Below are 19,756 nucleotides of genomic sequence, written 5' to 3'. Positions count from 1 at the left end.
AGTATTTCATAACTCCGTGTGAGGATTTTCAATTTCCAAAACAAGTCGTAACCCTTTTTGGAAATTGATGAGAATAACGTCTGCTACCGAAGAGTCTCCCAAGAGAGTATTTAATTTAAACGAAGTCAACCCTTGAGGAATTTTGGTGTAAAGCTAACAGTCGATAGTTAGGGAACTTGACTTCGTCGTTGGAGTAAGCAAAAATGTTAACGATAGAACAATTGCCAGGGATTGTTCTAAGGATCCACACCAACTTCCCCAGTGGGAACGAGTCTAAGAACATTGGTTCGATCCCACCAACTACCACTTACTAAACGTCAAAATAACTAGCGCTTACTCGCTTTCTCGCTCGCTTTCTCGCTTTCTCCAACACGCACTTTGAATGTTTCAAGTAATTTCCAAAGAGATATGACTCTGCCCACCATTCTTAGGGAAGGCATGTCACAGAGTAACATCACCATTTTAGATTTCCATTTGGTCTTAACCAACTTGTACTGTTAAGATTTTTTCGTTTCCTAACACTCCTATATAGATCCGACTCCGCCCGTAATTCCTAGGGAACACATATTGCAGAGTGACGTCACCCTTTCAGATCTACAACTGGTCTTAACTAGACTTCCTCTCCTAGAGATTTCTAATTCATGTCGCTTTAATGTACAACCGACTCTGCCCTTAATTCCTAAGGAATGCACGTTGCAAAGTATCAGTCCAATATTGAAAATCATCCAACAATCCATTATGTCACCGATGACGTACAATCATGACATGAGTTTCTTCTTCTTCCATAAGATGTGACTATTCATGCAAAATAAGGGTTGCGCAACCGTGCCGAAATATAACAAATCCGGAAGTCGTGACATCCAAATGATGCCATGATCGACACACTACTAGAGTATGATGTGATCCTAAGTATTCTCTGAACAAACCACGCTATGATACCAAACTGACAAACTCAACCTTGATATCCACCGAACACCAGGGTAGGCACGTGCTGGCCGACACCGGAAGGTGACGAAGCCATATTAGGATGCATGAGAACAACGAATATAAATAAAAGTTATGAATTAAAATACAATGAATATGCAACTTAGGAACTTGTTCAGAGCATACAACTAACTAGAACACTAAAAAAGAAATAATAAAAAATTGAATGAGCAAAGGAATGGGTTATACACTGAGAGGACTCAAAGATGTCGATGCAGAAGTGCCTTGACGCCGGGATTGTATGCCTAGATTCTAAATCCTGAAGGGGCGCAAAATAAACATGAGTGGACCAAGTTGATATATATATAATATCGAAACAGTTATTCAACGTACTAACCCCCAAAGTTTATGAAAACTCAATAGTATAATATGTAATAGGTTTTCCGAAAACACTAGCACGCCATAACATCTTTCATAAAACATATATCATATAGTGTGCTAAATAGTGGTATTAGTATCACCCGAAGGTATATAGAACTCTTCCGACCGAAGCAACCTACACGTGCCCAGCTGAAGCCAATAAAAATATCTTCTGCCCGTAGGCACCTACACACGCCCGGCTGAAGCCAATATAAGTATCATCACCCGTAGGCAGAATGCTGACCACTAGATATGCACAAAAATACATTGAATATAATCTTTCCAACATAAATGCATATATCTCAAAACCACTTCGTAGTATATAGTCATCCATCATATATATACTACAAAGAGTGTAAAAACATGTTCATAAATAGTATATAGTCATCTAACATATATACTACAAAGAACATAAGTTCGATAAAGTATGGTATTCCAAAATATTCTCAGTAAGCATGATAATCATAAAGTGTGAATCTAATTTACTCATAAAGTGTTTCAAAAAACATAACCATTAAATCATGTTTTTCATGTATGCATTTCTACTATAAAACATGTATTTTAGAAGGGATCCACTCACAAATACTTTGCCGCCGAGAGCCACCCAAACTAATGAAGACGGAAACGCCACAATAAATGCACCTAAGCACATAAAGGGTCCAATTAATAAAACTCTATTAAAATGATTGAATTTTGGAAAGCAGACGTCGAAAACAGATTCAGGACGTCAAATTACCCTAAGAAAGATCCCACGTAAATATAAAAAAAGTCAACAAAAAATCAACACGGGAATATTCTAGAGAATATTCTAGGAATATTCCTTGAAATATTCCAAAAATTTTCCTTAAAACATTCCAACGGGGTCGGGTCAAAGGCAGATCAATGGGTCGAGTCAAAGGTCAAGTTCGGCTAGGCTGGGTCAAAGGCTAGTGGGCCGGTTCCACAACCCAAAGGCCTGGGATCATTTGGGTTCTGGGCTTAGTTTTAATAGGCCTAAGGCCCGAGTTGGACAACCTAAGGGCCTGTGTTACAATTGGGTTTTGGGCTAGACCTATAAGGGTTAAAGGGGTTAAGAACTTGGGCTCACACGGGCTTAGGCTTAAAAGCCTGGACCAAGGTTCTGGGTTTAGGTTCATCGGACCCAAGGAAGAAAAACACCGGAGTTTGGCCGGGAAGTTTTTGAACTCTAATCAAGGTCAAAACGAAACCATTCTCAACGTATAAATAGTCAAATTGAAGCTTGTGAAGTAAGGGTTCGAAATATACCTATTAGAGGCTGTGAAATGGCGGTAGTTGGCCGAGAAAAGAGCTCAAAACCGTTTGTCCTCGCCGGAAACTGGGAAAATGATCTGAGTTCATTTTTTTCGTTCAAACATGCCAAACCACTTCAATGACAACCTAAACTTACCCATGTTGGAGGAAGTAGGAACTTGCCAGAGAATCCTTTAAACAGTGGCAACGCCACTGTGCAAGGAGGAAGAGAAAATACCCATCCTTGGTGGTGGGTAGTGGTGTTGCTGTCGTTGATGTGATGTGGAGGTGTGGGTGTGTGGGTTGGTTCTCAAAGGGGAGAGGTGAGAAGGAGGTCGGAGAGTTATGTGGAGGGAGAGAGAGTGATCTGCAAGAGATGGAAAGACCTAGATAGAGAGAGAAAACCGAGAAAGGCGAGGGAGAGAGATTGGGGCTGGGATACAAACCCAAAAGCAATGGGCCTCCTTGGGTACACAAAATAAGGTCTAAAAGCAACCTTTTCAAAAATAAATATCCCAACTTAGTGAAATTATAAAAATACCCCTCTGTTCTAAAAATCGTATGAATATTTCAGGACAGGTTGTTACAATATGTTTCTTTTCTGGCGTAACCCAGATTCATACAGCTTCACCTTCGGGTGATGAGGCCTACCATGTTTTTTCACAAGTATAACCCAGTGTCGTATAGCTTCACCTTCAGGTGATGGACAGGTAGTACCTTCGAGCAACTATGATACCCTTAGTTGAGTACATCATTGATATGATTTACAAATGTTTTACGGATTTTCCTTCGGGCAATTATATTACCTTTACTGAGCACTGATTTACAGGTACATGTTTTACGAATGATTTTCATGGCATGCTAAAGTTTTTAGAAAACCTACTATGTAGTACTATATATGTGTTTTCAAAACAGGGGGTTAGTATGTTTAGAAAGAAAATGGTTTTCATATTATTAGTATTATTATTATAAACTATGGTCCACTCAGCTTTTGTTTTGTGCCCCCTTCAAGAGTGAGAATCGAGGTACATGATCTCGGCATCAGAGCACCTCCGCATTGGTATCTTCAAGTCTTCTTAGTGTAGGACCCATTCTCTTGTTCGTACCTTTCTATAATAATTCTTTCTCATTATTCTTGATTAGCTGTATGCTTTGAACACGGTTTTGCATTGGTATATTTCTTTCTCATTACATATTTTATTTGTATGCGTGTTTAAAATGGCTTCGTCACCCTGAGTGTCGACCAGCACGTGCCTATCCTGTTATATGGGGATATTGAGGTTGGGGCGTGTCATCGACGCTCAAGTCAGACAATTGAATTTATGTTCTCTAGTGAGAGGTTTTGATTGCGTATCTTGTTCTCTGACTCATCTCCATATTTATATGACTATGATACTTGGAGAACAAATACCAGGACATGTCCTTCACTCCATTTTCCTTAATGGTTCTCCATAGTGGTGGCAGTTATCTACCTCCTTCTTCCTTTTTTTAAGCTTTTTGTGCAACTCTGACACATTTCCTTTCCCATGCACGAGCGAGTAAGGAGTCAGCATGTTTCTTGTGGCCTTTCCTCTTTAGTCTACCCGTTATAGCTTGTCGTACGCAACATCATCTCTTTGGATGCTTGGTATTGGCCCATGAGTCAAAACTGGATTTTATCCTCCCACAATACCCATTTCCCCCCCTTTTTTTGGTGTGTAAAATAGGGGAAAACTAAGCTCTTCAATCACATGAGGCCCCTGAAATAATATTCTCTAAGCCAATCTAAAACTTTAAGCACCTCTTGCTAAGGCCAACTTTGTGAAGGTCACTTTTTCTAAGGCCAAATTTAGTAAAGGTAAATTTACCAAAGCCTCCTTTTTGTTTGCCTAACTTATGAATGCTCTACTGGCTCTCTTCGCATAATTTATGAAAGCACTCTTCGCATTACTTGCGAAAGCTCACTGACACTCTTCGCATAATTTACAAAAGCCAACTGACACTCTTTACATAACTTGCGAATGACACTATTCACATAATTTGCAAAAGCCAACTGTCTTTCCATATTTGACGAAAGCCAACTGACACTGTTCGCATAACTTACGAATGACACTCTTCACATAACTTGCGAAAGCCAACTGACACTTTTCACATAATTTACGAAAGCCAAATGACACTCTTTGCATAACTTGCGAAAGCCAACTGACACTCCTCACATAATTTACGAAAGTCAATTGACACTCTTCGTATAATTTACAAAAGTCAACCGACACTCTTCGCATAACTTACGAATGACAGTCTTTGCATAACTTACGAAAGTTGACTGACACTTATATATGTGTGTGTGTGTGTGTGTGTGTGTGTGTACAGGCACATCGACACTTACACACATATATACTTATGTATCATATATATTTCCTTCCTACACGTATCTATATACTAATTAAACTTGGCAATTTCTTACATGACCTGTTAACATGACACATAAACGACATGAAAATAACGGGTTTCGGGTCGACATGATAACTAATCAGCTTGTTATCGGGTCATACAATAAAAACCCATTCATAACAGGTCTTTAATAAGTTTACACGAGGGTGACACGCAGTTAACCCGTTTCGACACGGTAGGAAAAAAGTTATTTTGATGATTTTAATTTTTTAAACTACTTAAAAAAAATTACTATAAAATACAATAGACTTAGTGTATATGTATATATTGTATTTTAAAATATGTATTATTGTATTATTATTCTATATAAGTTTAAAAAATTTAAGTTTTATTTATTTTTATAGGATACTATAGGCAAGGAGTGAGATTAAAAAATTATAAAACACATTAAAAATAAAAATATCAAGTAATTTAAAAATACCTAACACGTTAAAAGATATAATAATTAATTTACAAGTGAGAAAAATGTAAAAAAAATATGCAAGCTCTTATGATCGCTTCTTGTATGCTTTGAGGATGGGTACATCGTCGTTTGATTTTAAAACCATACACACCCGCATGAAAAGAATTTTTAATGGAGTGCAAAATAAACCAATATCATTTCCCTTTGTGATTGATGAATATTGATGGGTTTTGTCACAGCCCGTCCCAGAATTATTAATTCCGAGGACGTGAGATGACCAATGTGACCTTAAACGGGATTAAGGTGTGTAAATGTATGACATTTGTTTTACTTTAAGATCCTAAACTAGGTTAGATTTATATTTGTATGTGTTAATTTGTGCTTGGACTTAGGTAGGGCCTCCTACCCTGAATTCCCTCCCTAAAACCCGTAACCTTTCTTCTCTCTTCTTCTTTCATTCCAGACTCTCTCTCTCTCTTATTCTTTTCTGAAAACTCTCTCATTCTCTCTCTTACTCTCGAACTCACGGCAACCACCAAGAACCACCACAATCTTGTACCAACGTTCCATTTAAGACCACCATCGTGATCCTGGGGATTTCACGAGCACGGGGATACCAATTTCAGGTGAGTTTCACTTCGAAAACCCTAGTTCTAAAGTTGCCGTGAGATGACACTGTTCATGAGCTTTGAATTGGTTACGTTTTAGGCTAAAAAAAGATCACAGCGAGTTTAGTAAGGTCCCAAGGAAGCTCGGAGTGCTTCGTTGGAAGTTTTTGGACGTAAGAACACGGAGATCGACAAGTTCAAAGTTTGGCCGGAGCTTTCGAGGCGTTTTCCGGCGAATCCCCGGCGAGTTAGGAGTTGAGGTAGGTATCAATCTCTTCGTCTCGTCAAGTACTACAACTTTCCTTTTTGTTTCACTCAATTTCGTTGAGTATTGAAGAAGTTATACTCATTTGAAAAATACCCAGTTTCCGGCGACCTCCGAGGCTTTCGAGGCAGTTTCCGGCCAAAACACGGCGAACTAGGTGTTGTGCAAGGTACCATTCTCTTTTTCTCTTCAAGGGCTACAACTTTCGTTTTTGAATCACTTGATTTCGTTGAGAAATGACAAAGTTATGGCAATTTGAAAAACTGCCCAGAAAACGGCCGCCGGAAAAACCAGTCCGGCGACCCAAGGAAGAAGAAGGTGCTACAGTAAAAATAAAAAAAAATAAAAATAAAATTATTTTAAAAATATGTCGACGTCCGTGACGTCGAGTAGATCACTGTGGTATATTCATATACCTAAATTGAACACCGTATGAGAAAGTTATTGAGGATTGTTGGTTAGGTGTTCGAATAACGTTTTATAGTTTTCACATTAGGTGAAAATGTGAATTGATGATCCGACCGTTGGATCATCACCAAACTTTGATACGTTGTAATACGTAATATTTGAGGATTATTGGAACTTACGGATTGGGAATCCGAGTTACGGATCTTCCGGAATTGGAATTGTAAGTCCATAATATAAAATGTTAACCGTCACTTAGTTTTGGAAATTGACGGAGATCCGACCGTTGGATGGTAATGAAATTTTAGGATGTTGTCCTAGAGGTATAATGTGGACCTCTGGAAGTTATGGATTTAAAATCTGAGTGGCAGATCTTCCGGATCGATCAACGTAGTGACGTATTTTATATAAGTTATGTATTCTATCGATATGAATTCTGAGCCTGGATTTGATTACTATTCTAGGCGGCGATCGTCATGACGCCTTGATGTGTGGTGCTAGGGAGTTGTTGGACGAACTCCAGGTGAGTGGGCAGTTTTGTTTTCCGTATATATATATACTTGACGTTTTCCCAGAAATTGAAATTTAATGAAAGTATGCTTTAAATGCAATGTATAGAATTATATGAAAAACGTGAATTGAAACGCTATGCATGAAAGTATCTGAAAAGTATATAGAAATGTGAGTCGAATTGCCATGCATGAAATGATATGAATTGATATATGATGCATATGTATGAATTGGTGCGGCGGACGCACAGGTGAGTATCAGGTGAGTATTTAATTACTGTTATGATGATGATGATATATATTGAGCTCAAATCCTGCACCATGGTTTAGTGCTTATAGTATTCACCGCATCGCACGCTCGTCTTGGATCCAAGTAGATGCTAGTCGTACAGTCCACGCGGAGTGGGTACGACAGGCCAGTCGCGAGAGTGTTAGTGAGATTCCGACTGGTGGGTGACCTTAGATTATGTGCACAGATGATTTATGAGAAGCACTAGAGCGTAACTTGTGTGCAGAAGGCCGGACGGGTCACAGAGGTGACTCCGGCAGAGTGAGAGTGATAGATTTTGAGCTCTAGGTTCAACCGTACAGGGCTATTAGAGGGCCTACGGTTGATTACTTTCTTGCACCTGATATGATTATGTTGATGCATTCATACCTTATTACTGTTGAGATGATGTGGCATGGCATAATTAATATGAGAAATGTTGAGATGATGTGGCATGGCATAATTGTTATGAAAATGTTGAGTTAACGACTTGAAGTCTTGAGAATATATATGTATATATATTATATTTACATTTTACGGAAAGTATACAGGTTTTACGGAGAGGGGTTACAATGTTTTGAGAAATGTTGGATTTGAAAAGAATTGTTTTTGCTGACCCACTCAATTTTGGTTTTGCGCCCCTCCAGGTTCAGGAATCACAAAGGTGTGGTGACTACGAGGAATTCGACGGTGTTCTGACAGATTGCACAAAAATTAGGACTCACCTTCGGGTGTATCAACTTATAAATTGTATAATTAAAGCTTCCGTACTGTGCAAATGGTTACGTCACTCTCACGTGACGGCCAGCATGCCCTCCTTCGGGACGGGGTGTGTCAGGTTTTACTATAAAAAATGTGCAAGGTTTCCTCACCTTGAAGCACAACTCCTTTCATTAGACTCTAATTTTGGGTTGTAATACTTAAAGGACAAATGTTGTTTTTATATTTTGAAGTAACATTTATGTGACAATGTGATATACATATATGTTGTTTTTATATTTTGAAGTAACATTTATGTGACAATGTGATATACATATACAAATTTAGTATTATGTTTTCAATTTTTTGGAGGTCAAATTATGTTTTTCATTTTCATTATTTATTGATTTAAAATATATTTTCCTTAACGGGTAAATGGTCGGGTCATATTACTTGATAAAATTAACGGGTCGATTTTGAGTCGGGTCATATTACCCATTTACTTTAATGGATGTTACACGACACAAACCGTTAAGATATCGGGTACGTCACGAAAACGAAACAAACACGAAAAATACGACACGAATGCCAGGTCTATATATTATATTAGTCTGTACACATCTCCCCACACACACACACACACACACACACACACATATATATATGGATATCTTTGCACAAACCTTTTCCATACATTTATATATATACTAGCCTTCATGCATGCGCGTGAGGCTTTTTTTGAATCACGGTGTGCTACGCACGACTTACTCGTTTTAAATGTATTTATATGCGTAAATTGACAAAAGGAAAGCCAAATATTTGAAGTAAATGAATAATTTTATATCATGCTAGAAGAAACCTATCATAAACCAATTAAAGTAACTAAATTTACATAATAAAATCGGTCTCTACAGAATTTACATTAAGAATAAAGAAAATAATATTTAATAAATAATTGATTGAATCACATTAGTTAGCCTATTGTGAGGCTAAGCCCACCTGCCCTTTAGTGTAGATAATATCATTTGTTAAAAAAAAAAAAACAATCATTTGACAATTAATTTAATCACATTATTATCCGCATGCGAAATACCCTTTTTATAACTGGTATTATGCGCCTCTTAAAATGTTTTGAACGTGTTTTAAAATAGAGAAAATAATATTTAAAAAACAACTGATTAAATCATATCATTGCTAGCCCATTGTGAGGCTAAGCCCATGTGACAGCCCGTCCCGAGATATATTTCTTGATGGTGTGAAATGTCGATTCTACCCCTTTTATTCTTGAGTTGTGTGTGTGCATAAACTAAGGTTTTGGACCAATAAGCTCTATCCCTTATTATTTTGACCCAATTAGAACTAAGGTTCAAATTGTTTTGGTTTTGGTTGTTGTTAGTGACCCAAAACGGGACCACACACACGCACATATACTTTCTCTCTCTCCCATTGACCCTCTCTCTCTTCCCTCTCGGTTTTTCACCATTTCCGTACAATACGTACTGACAAACCTCAAACCTGATCATTTCGTTGCAGATCGAAGTTTTTGAAGTCACCTTTGTGTTCCTGGTGAGCTCAGGAACACATCTATACCATTTTTAGAACGTGAGAGCTTGTAAAACCTGAGACACCATAATCTCCGATTTGAGCACAGTTCATGCAATCGTGAATGTGAGGTTTTTAGAAGATTTCAATCTACTAGTGAGCTTTAGGACATCTTCATGAAGCTCGGAGAAGAAAAACGAAGTGAATTGGACGTCGGGAAGTTGAGTTTGGCGAGTTTCAAGTTTGGCCGGATTATCAAGGTTTCCTCGGTGAAATCCCGTGGATTTCAAGGCTTGAAAGTGGTAAGGTTTTGTTCCTTTCGTCCTAAGCTTCATTTTGGTACAAATTTCATGAAATTTGGTTGAGAAATGAGCGGGAAATGATGATTTGAAGTTTTTCAGTTTTCCGGCGGCGGCGTCGGTCACCGGAGTTCGAAGGTTGAAGACGACGGAATATTCCGTCAAGTTTGACGGAATATTTTGACCGCGTCAGGTTAGTATGGGGGTGGCCGTAAACAGGGTGATGAGCAGGGTCATCTCGATGACTTTTATTTCATTGTATAAGGCCATCACAATTGGAGGGGCCTTCTTTCTTTACGCGGGAATTGCTGCGCTTAGTTGGGTTTTCTTTTATACGTTGTATCCAGAAACGTAGGGTCGATCCCTTGAAGATATGGAGGTCTTGTTTGGTAAATACCACAAGTGGAGAGAAGCCAATGCCCTGCTTAACAAGACTAAGCAAGCTGATCATGGTTTTGGTGACGACAACAAGGCTCAAATCCATTAGGAATAGAAGGGCAATGCTCAATCAATGTTTAATGCACTTTATGATGATGATCAATTCCTTTATCTCATATATTTCAGTTATATGCAACTGTACTTACATCTATAAGAATAATTTTCATTAAAACCCAAAAATTTGTTTGGTATGTAGTGAAGTTGAAAATTTTGAAAACTTTTGGTTTTCATCTTTAGTGAGACATAGATCTCAAGCAATCACTCCAGCCATTATATTAAATTCTGAACTTTTAAGAAGAATAATGCCAAGGAACCAAATTTTATAAACCAAATGACACGGTTGTTTATGGTTGGATTATTACTTATGTGTTGATTAACATGCTTAACTCCTATTGATGATACATCATTTGGTTTGCAAAATTTGGTTTAAAAGTTTGGCATTATCCTTCTAAAAAAATCACTAAACACAGCACATGAAAACCCCACTCTACCTAGACATCCATTGACTTACCCATAAACCCTCACCCTCGCTTATCGACTTTCCCTTTATTCTTCTCTCTGATCCTAGCGTCCTTTCTAACATTTTCTAGTGGACACAAAATCTTCATCATCAAGATCGATCGAGCACACAAGTTCTGTGCTCACTCTCACCTTTTGGGAAGGTTCAGAGTCTCAGACATCTTATTTTCTTTGTTAAGTAACAAGATGTTCCATCGATATGTTTGGTAGATGTGTATAATATATAATTATTTGTTCTTGTTAGAGCATTTAGTTAATTTAGAATCTTCTCCGTAATTGCAAGAAGGTAAATTTTTATGGTAATTATTTTAGGAATTCGTCTCATATGGGTTTTGTCAAACCCTATATATATATAAAATCATCTTTCTTTGTTCATTTATTTAATCATCTTTATTGGTCATTTTCCAGCTTTCAATTCAGTTTATCTTGTTTGATTCACCTTCTAAGCTGTCTTATTTAACTCTCAACCTAAACATTAAGGCGTGTTCCAAACAATAAGTCCATAGGATTGGTATGAGCGGATCGCATGAGCAAAGAGGGAGTTTAGCAAATACTCAAGGAAGGTAAGCTGATAGGATTTCTGTTTTGTAAGTCTGTATTTTGAGAAATATGAGTAGATTATTTAGATCTAATTCAATGGCCAGCGCTAGCACTAGGTCCAATCTAGGAACAATTCCAGATGTAGTAAATGAAGAACAAAAACTAGAATTTCAGACAGATGACACTGTCGACTTTGGAGATTGGAATATTCCCAAGGTTTCTAGTAAAAACATCTATAAAAAGAAATGGTCAGTAGCCTCTTTCAGAAATGAACACCATGTCAAAACATTTGAAAAAGCATATGCTCTTAGCAAAGAACATGAAACTTGTCAATTATTCACGCCGGAACAAATTAGAACCCATAGAAAAGATGGTTACAATTACATTCACACATGCCTAGTCCAAATTGCAGTTACACCATTAACAAGGAGAGGTCTCAATACCTCTATCTTGCTATGTCTCTGAGATGCTAGATTCACTGATTTTAGTGATAGTATTCTTGGAATGATTGAGTCAAGTTTTTATAACGGACCAATTCATTTTGATTGTTTCCCAGATCTCACAATAAGCCTTTCAGACCCTCACATGCTGAAAGCACCCACGTTAAACATAAAAACTTCAAGGTACCAAGTCTTTGAAGGGGTCCAACCATAAGCTCTAATTTTTAGAGTCTATTACAAGGTTACAGGAACAAACATGAATTTCCAAGCCTTAGTCAAAAGTCCTAGAGACCATACACTCTTAATCCAAACAAACCAAGAATATGCTAACATCAAAATACCCAGAACCATTAGATGGTCAGATATCAGTCTACCTTCAGATTGGTGTTTGATTAACGAAAGCAAACCAGTTAATATTCAAAATAGTCTAGTCAATCTAGACAACATAGAACAATATTTTGATGGAACAGTTAAAATCAACTTTGACCGACCAACCAGAAAATCAAATGCTTAACTACAAGAATTTCCCCAGTCCCACAAATCCTTAACACCCAGTAGGAATTCTTTTTTTGGATCCACATCTGCCATTATGATGGGTCAAGACCAAGATTTTGATTAATTAACAAAAAATTAAAGGCAGTTGAAACAAGCTCGACTGTTACTCAGCAAGAATTAATCAATGACTTGATTACTATCAAGTTAAAATCAATAGAAACAACTTCTCATGCCACTCATCTCGTTTATCAACCCAATACCCAAAATCAACGAGAACAAACTTCTCCAACAGCTTTAGACTTTGAAAAAAGTCAAGTCAACCATCAATTACTAGTCTTAAATAAACCATTCAAGATTCGATGGAAGAAACTCAATGCTGACATTGAAGCTATAGAAAATATTCCCCGTAGGGACATTTTCCGTAATAAGTATACAAAAGAACAAAAATTGGACAATTACAATAAGTGGACCAATTTCATGGAAAAACACAAATTTGAAGTATTTTTCTTCGACTTTGTTGAAAAGTATTATGAATTTGAAAACAAATTAGAGGTCATCACCAAAGAAAATTGGGTCAAAGAAGATAAAACCTTAGTTTCCTCTAGTTATCCCCCATGAGAAACTATTTTAATTTCCACTGCAAACACCCAAATACCAACTACTCCTTTCAAACCTCCTAAAGAAGATGTAGGAGTCAAGCCAGTCATCAAACAAAACAATTTCACAAACCAGAGTTGACACACCATAGGAAAACGGTTAGACAAAATCGAAACAAAAATAGACAAACTTTCCCAACCAAAACTAACACTTAGGGAAAAACCTTTAGTCAACTTTCCAGAGTCTTCTTCTAGCACAATCGCTTTGAAAACCATTTCCACAAGTCAAAAAACAGACCAAATGTTACAAGAATTAAAGCAAGAAAAAACAGTAAGTGTTTTACAACATCCAGAACAATCTCGTGTAGAAACAATTTCTACAATATGGGATTCAGAAAATGAAACCGAAATAGACTCCATTAGGAAAGTAGAACAAGCTTTTCAAAACCTTGAACTCAAAAGGATCACAAATAAACGAGTCAACCAAACAACTCTTACCAAAAATTGGTATCCGATACCAACACCTCCGGATATTCAATTTGAGGAATGAAACATCCAAAATGAATTCTCAGTTTTGGCTAATAAACTATATGAATGGAATATAGATGGGTTATCAAAACAGTAACTTTTAAATAAATTACAACACATCTCTATGGTTTCTAATAGTTATATTACCAATCATAATCTTAGCCAAACCCAAGTTGTCGACCTTTTGATCACTGGATTCACAGGAATGCTTCATTTATGATGGGAAAAACATCTCAATGAACAATCACGAAATGAAATTAAACATGCAGTTAAAAAGGATGAAGATGGAACGCCCATCTTTGATGAGCATATATGACAAGGAGTCCCAGATGCAAGCAACACCTTACTCTTTACCATCACAGAACATTTCATAGGTACACCCAATTATGTCACTTCCAGAATTCATGACCAACTTAGCAATCTAAGATGTCCAACCTGAAGCGATTTCAAGTGGTACAAAGACGTTTTCATGTCCAGAGTCATCCTTAGAGAAGATAGTAATCAACCATTTTGGAAAGAAAAATTCATCCATGGATTACCAAACCTTTTTGCCCATAAAATTAGGAATGTTTTAGTCAACGACGAAGGTATCATACCATATCATACCTTGACTTATGGAAATATTATTAATATTATCCAGAAGGAAGGATTGAAAATGTGTATTGATATGAAAATTTCAAAACAAGTAAATAAAGACGAATCAATAGCCAAATATGAATTAGGAACATTTTGTGAACAATACGGATTACCTCCTATTGCTCCATCCAGCAAAAAAAAAAATCAGAAGCCTACAATAGGTATCCAAACAGACACCCAAATAGGTATTCTAGTAGGAAACATCCCAAATATAACAAATTCAAAAACAAGAATTTTGAAACAAATAAATTTTATGACAAACTCAAGTCCAGCAAGTGGAAGAGGAAACCTTCAGGAAAATTTCACTCCAAAAATCAAGAACAAAAGGGAAATTGCTACAAGTGTGGCAAATTCGGTCATTATGCAGATAAATGTCGTGTTAAGAAAATAATCAGCCAGCTGAAAATCTTTGAAGAAGAGAAACTACAGCTAATTCAAGTCTTAAAATTAAGGGACACAGACCATAGTCAATCCGAAAATGATTTAAGTACTAATTCCTCTTCTTCCAACAATTCCTCAAGTAGTCTTTCATCCCCCGACATTAAGATATGATGCATTGATACTTGTTGTAAAAAGATTTCAGTCCTTAATAAACAAGAAGAACAGAAAATCTTCTTATCGAATTAATCAGTAAAGTAGATGATCCATAATTGAAATCGTTCTACTTACAAAAGCTTAAGAAATTAGTCTCCCAAAATGAAGCCAATACCAGTTAACCCCAAGTTTCCCAAAAAAATAAGCCTTAACACAACCTTGGAGTGATTTAATAAATCCAAGAAAGAAATTACAGTTAAAGATTTACAAAGAGAAATCAACAAAATCAAAGATGAAATTAGGTTTCTAAAATCAGAAAACCTAGAAATTCGTACACATCTCAGTAGGATTCAAACACAAACACTTGTCAACAATAATGATGAAGGACACGATAGTTCTTCCTCAAGTCACAATTCAGATTCTCAGTCTGAAGAAAAATCAACAAAAGGTTTAATATTAGGGTTATTACATAAGATAAGAATCTAGAAATGGTATTCTAAAATTAAAATAATAATTGAAGATTTTCACTTAGAAACAATTGCTTTGATTGACTCAGGAGCAGACTTGAATTGTATTAAAAAGGACTAATTCCTACTCAGTATTTTCATAAATCAATAGAAATGCTTAGTGCTGCCACGTCAATGCAATTAAAATATGAAATTCCAAAAGCTCATATCTGTCGAAACAATGTTTGTTTCAAAACTCCATTTGTTTTAATAAAAAACATTTTAGACCCAGTTATTTTAGGACTTCCTTTCATAGCTCTCCTATGTCCTTTTAAGGTACACCATAATCGGATAACCACTAGGATGTTAGGACAAAAAATCACATCTGAGTTCTGCATGAAAACATACCTCAAAAATTAAGACAATTACAAAAGGATAGCATTTCAAAAACCATCAATTTACTTACCAATAAAACACAACAAATTAATTTCTTTAAGGAAGAAATTAATTACAAAAGAATCGAAGAACAATTAACAAATAAATCTTTGTTACAAAGCATTGACAATTTTCAAAAGAAACTTATAAATGAAATTGTTCTGATATTCCTAACGCCTTTTGGCACAGAAAACAACACATTGTCAAACTTCCTTACAATAAGGATTTTGATGAAAAGAAAATACCCACCAAAGCTAGGCCAATTCAAATGAGTCAAGAAGTTATGGAATTCTATAAAACAGAGATTCAGGAACTTCTTAATAAAGGAATAATTAGAAAAAGCAAATCACCATGGTCATGTCCTGCTTTCTATGTCCAAAAGAATGCAAAATTAGAAAGAGGAACCCATAGGTTGGTCATCAATTATAAACCTCTTAATGAAGTCTTAGAATGGATACGATATCCAATTCCTAACAAAATAGATTTGATGAAGAGACTAAGTCAAGCAGTAATTTTTTCAAAATTTGATATGAAGTCTGGATTTTGGCAAATTCAGATTCATGATGATGATAAATACAAAACAACATTTGTCACTCCTTTTGGTAATTATGAATGGAATGTAATGCCTTTCGGTTTTAAGAATACACCCAATGAATTTTAGAATATCATGAATGAAATATTTAATCAATACAATCATTTCTCAATTGTCTACATTGATGATGTTCTCATTTATTCTAAATTGATATATGAGCATTGGAAACACTTGAATATGTTTGCTAGGATAATTAAGTCAAATGGATTAGTTGTCTCAGCAACCAAAATTATACTATTTCAAACCAAAGTTCGATTTTTAGGATACAATATCTACCAGTCTACCATTCAGCCAATAAATAAAGTCATCCAATTTGCAAATAAGTTTCCAGATGAAATCATTGACAAACCCAATTACAGAGATTTCTAGGATCCTTAAATTATATTGCATAATTTTATCCCTATCTTAGACAACAATGCAAACCTTTATTTGATCATCTCAAAGAAAATCCTTCACCTTGGTTTCATACTCATACTTCCATTTTCAAACAAATCAAAACCCATGTTAAGACTTTGCCCTGTCTTGCCATTCCAACTCCTAATTCATTCAAAATTGTTGAAACTGATGCCTCTGAAATTGGTTATGGAAGTATTCTCAAGTAGTCCGTCTCATCCGGATCTCCTGAACAAATTGTTCGTTTTCATTCAGGAGTATGGAATCCAGCACAAAGTAATTATAGTACTATTAAAACAGAAATATTATCTATTGTATTATGCATTAGTAAATTCCAAGATGATTTGTTAAATAAAAATTTTTTAGTCAGAGTTGATTGCAAATCTGCAAAACATGTTTTACAAAAAGATGTTCAAAACATTGCATCAAAACAGATTTTTGCAGTCATATTAAGTATTTTTTATTTTGGCATTGAATATATTAAAGGCAGTCAAAATTGCATCCCTGATTTCCTAACCAGAGACTTTTTGCAGGGGAAGAATGATAGACAAAAAAACTGATCAGAGGAGGCTTCCAGTTACTCTACCACCACCACCAGTCAAACAAGAATCAAACCCAGATTCTTCATCGGCCTTAGCTATTACCAACTGATTCACTCATTTAGGCTCCACAATAGGAAACCTTAGACGAAATTATCAAACACCCCATCCAAATTATCAAACGACATTAGTCAGTCAATATAATCCATATTCAACTTAAACTTACCAATCCACATCTTCCCAATCAGCCAGTTATACTAAAACATCACCATATGTCAAGAAAAACCCCAGTTAATATCTTTTCAACATTCACCAAGAACAAGCACCAGAAAAAATAGATAAAATAGTTTTTCCACCCAATTTTCATTATCAGCCAACCAAATCATATAAAACTCTCAAATATTACCAAGCCATTCTCAGTGAGACTGAATCCATTTCAATTAAACCACTTTACAGCAAAACCCATGAAAACAAAATCCTTTACCATTTTCTTTATATTGGAAAGTTTTTAACTGAATTAGAATGGGGACTCCCCCTCTACCAGACCAAACCCCTTCATACCTAGCATGTTCTCATCCCTAATAATCATTACAATTATTTTGATTATATTCAAGCATGGACTAACATTTTACTCCATCAAACAGAAGACTTGAGTCATTCATGGTTCATCAATTTTGACAAAAGTTTCAGATTAAATTTCCCAGCATGGTTTCCAAAATGGTGGTCAGTTCATGGCCCACCAGCTAGCCTCTTACCAGAAGAACTCATGCAAGCCCTATCAGCTGGTTTCCAGATGAAATTTGACAGAAGCCGATTTAACTACAAAATTACACTTCTCTCATTATTCATAGCCAAGTACAAAGTTCCATGGATTTTAAAGTGGAATTATGAAGTTGAAACCGGTGAAGTCTACAGATCAAGATCAGTCAAGTGGTGGGATAAATTCAATCATACGACGATCATCAACCTGGTCTTCTTAGAGCTCCCATCCCTCAAGTTCCAGCTATCCCAGCTCAACCAACAATGGCGTTGCCAACCATTCTAGAACAATCTTTATTAGATATTAGTCTGTCATCATCCATTAAAGGAACAACCAAGTCATCCAAATCAACAAGTTCAAAGAAGAAAGAAAAATCATCTCAGCTCAATGATTTAGCCCAACAGCTAATGGCAGAAACAACTTTGCTCCATGACGAAGACTCAGATTCTGATGCTTCAGACGCATCCTTATAGCATATAGTCAACTCAGCAAGTCAAAAATCTCAAGCAGTATATTATCAGGATTCCCAAGACCCATTTGATCTCTGAATAATTCAATCATGTAAAGACACAGTAACTAGGCATGTGACCCCAATAAGAAATATGTCATTCCCAGCACCAAAAGCAATAGTCATCATTTCAGATTCTAGACAATTCACTATTCATGAATAGTAAAATAATTTTTTTCACTATTCATCAACAGTAAAAGCAAGTCATCATTCTGTTTTTCAATTATGCTCGCGTGATCCAACAGTCATCAACTTTAATCATCATCCAGCTTAAACAATAGCGAGGTTCTCGGCCTTAATCATTCCATTCAGTCATCCCAATTTATTAAAAGAAAGCTCAAGTCTCATTCGGATGAGGCTGAAACTTCTACGCATTCTTATCTTAGAACAGAAGCAATATTCAGCTTGTAATTTCCCAGTTCACAAATTTTCAACACTTTTAATTTTTAAATGTCAAGGATGTCTACGTGCACTAATATCCTTTTCATCAGTTATTTTCCCATTTGCTGACCCAATCGTCAGTAAATCAATTGTAAGTTCCAGTGTAAGTTTTGCAATAAAACTTATTTTCAAATTATATCTGCATCACTATTTTAAATTCATTATTTTCATTATGAAGAATATTTTCATAACAACTGATTTTGAATGGCATAAAATTCTTACTTACAGTCAATTCATCGAGTATATCAAGTTTAAGGTGAACACCGATCAATCATTTGTTCAATTCTTTCTATTTGTTTATAACAGTTGGTTTCATGGCATTTTTAATCCTGGTTATTCACCACATCAAGTTCCACATAATTCAATTAACAATTCATTCAACCCTAAACATCATTGCCCTTGGTATAATTGTCCTCATCGTTATTATTATCACTAGTTTCCGCCCCATTTGGATATATATATATTATACACATTGTATCACACAAATCAGGGAATCATATTTCAATAAGGTATCAGAGCAGGTTGCTCCATGTATAAAGCTCGACGGCCACACTTGCTTTACGTCACCTTATTTGTGTTGGAGTAAGGCCAGGAGTACTAAATTTATGGACAAAGTTTTAAAAATTAAAGGACATGAAAGTTGATGATTGGTTTATTACTTACACATTGATAAACGTGCTTATTCTTATTGGTGACACATCATTTAGTTTATAAATTTAGCCTCCAAATTTGGTCTCCCTAGCATTACCCTTTGTGTTAACACGTGCTAGGCATGAATATTCAGTGACACACTTTGACCCCAATAACACAAGTTACAAGGCCGTAATCTGCTGACCACCACTAAATTGACCACATGAACCCATCATAAGATGACATCACAAGCTGACTTAGTG

At 36.0% G+C, this 19,756-nt stretch overlaps 1 long non-coding RNA gene across 1 annotated transcript; it reads left to right on the top strand.

Moving 5' to 3' along the window:
- The first annotated feature begins 5,788 nt into the window (after nucleotides 1-5,788).
- Nucleotides 5,789-8,395, top strand: LOC139189037 (uncharacterized). The gene is made up of 5 exons (XR_011572511.1): nucleotides 5,789-6,054; nucleotides 6,137-6,296; nucleotides 6,402-6,470; nucleotides 7,171-7,229; nucleotides 8,131-8,395. It is a non-coding gene; the product is annotated as an uncharacterized lncRNA (long non-coding RNA).
- The last annotated feature ends 11,361 nt before the right edge of the window (nucleotides 8,396-19,756 follow it).

Source organism: Malus domestica, chromosome 10 (assembly GCF_042453785.1).
Source record: "Malus domestica chromosome 10, GDT2T_hap1".
In the NCBI taxonomy this organism is placed as follows: domain Eukaryota; kingdom Viridiplantae; phylum Streptophyta; class Magnoliopsida; order Rosales; family Rosaceae; genus Malus; species Malus domestica.
The sequence above is the reverse complement of the archived record's forward strand: the minus strand, read 5'-3'. Positions and strand labels throughout refer to the sequence as shown.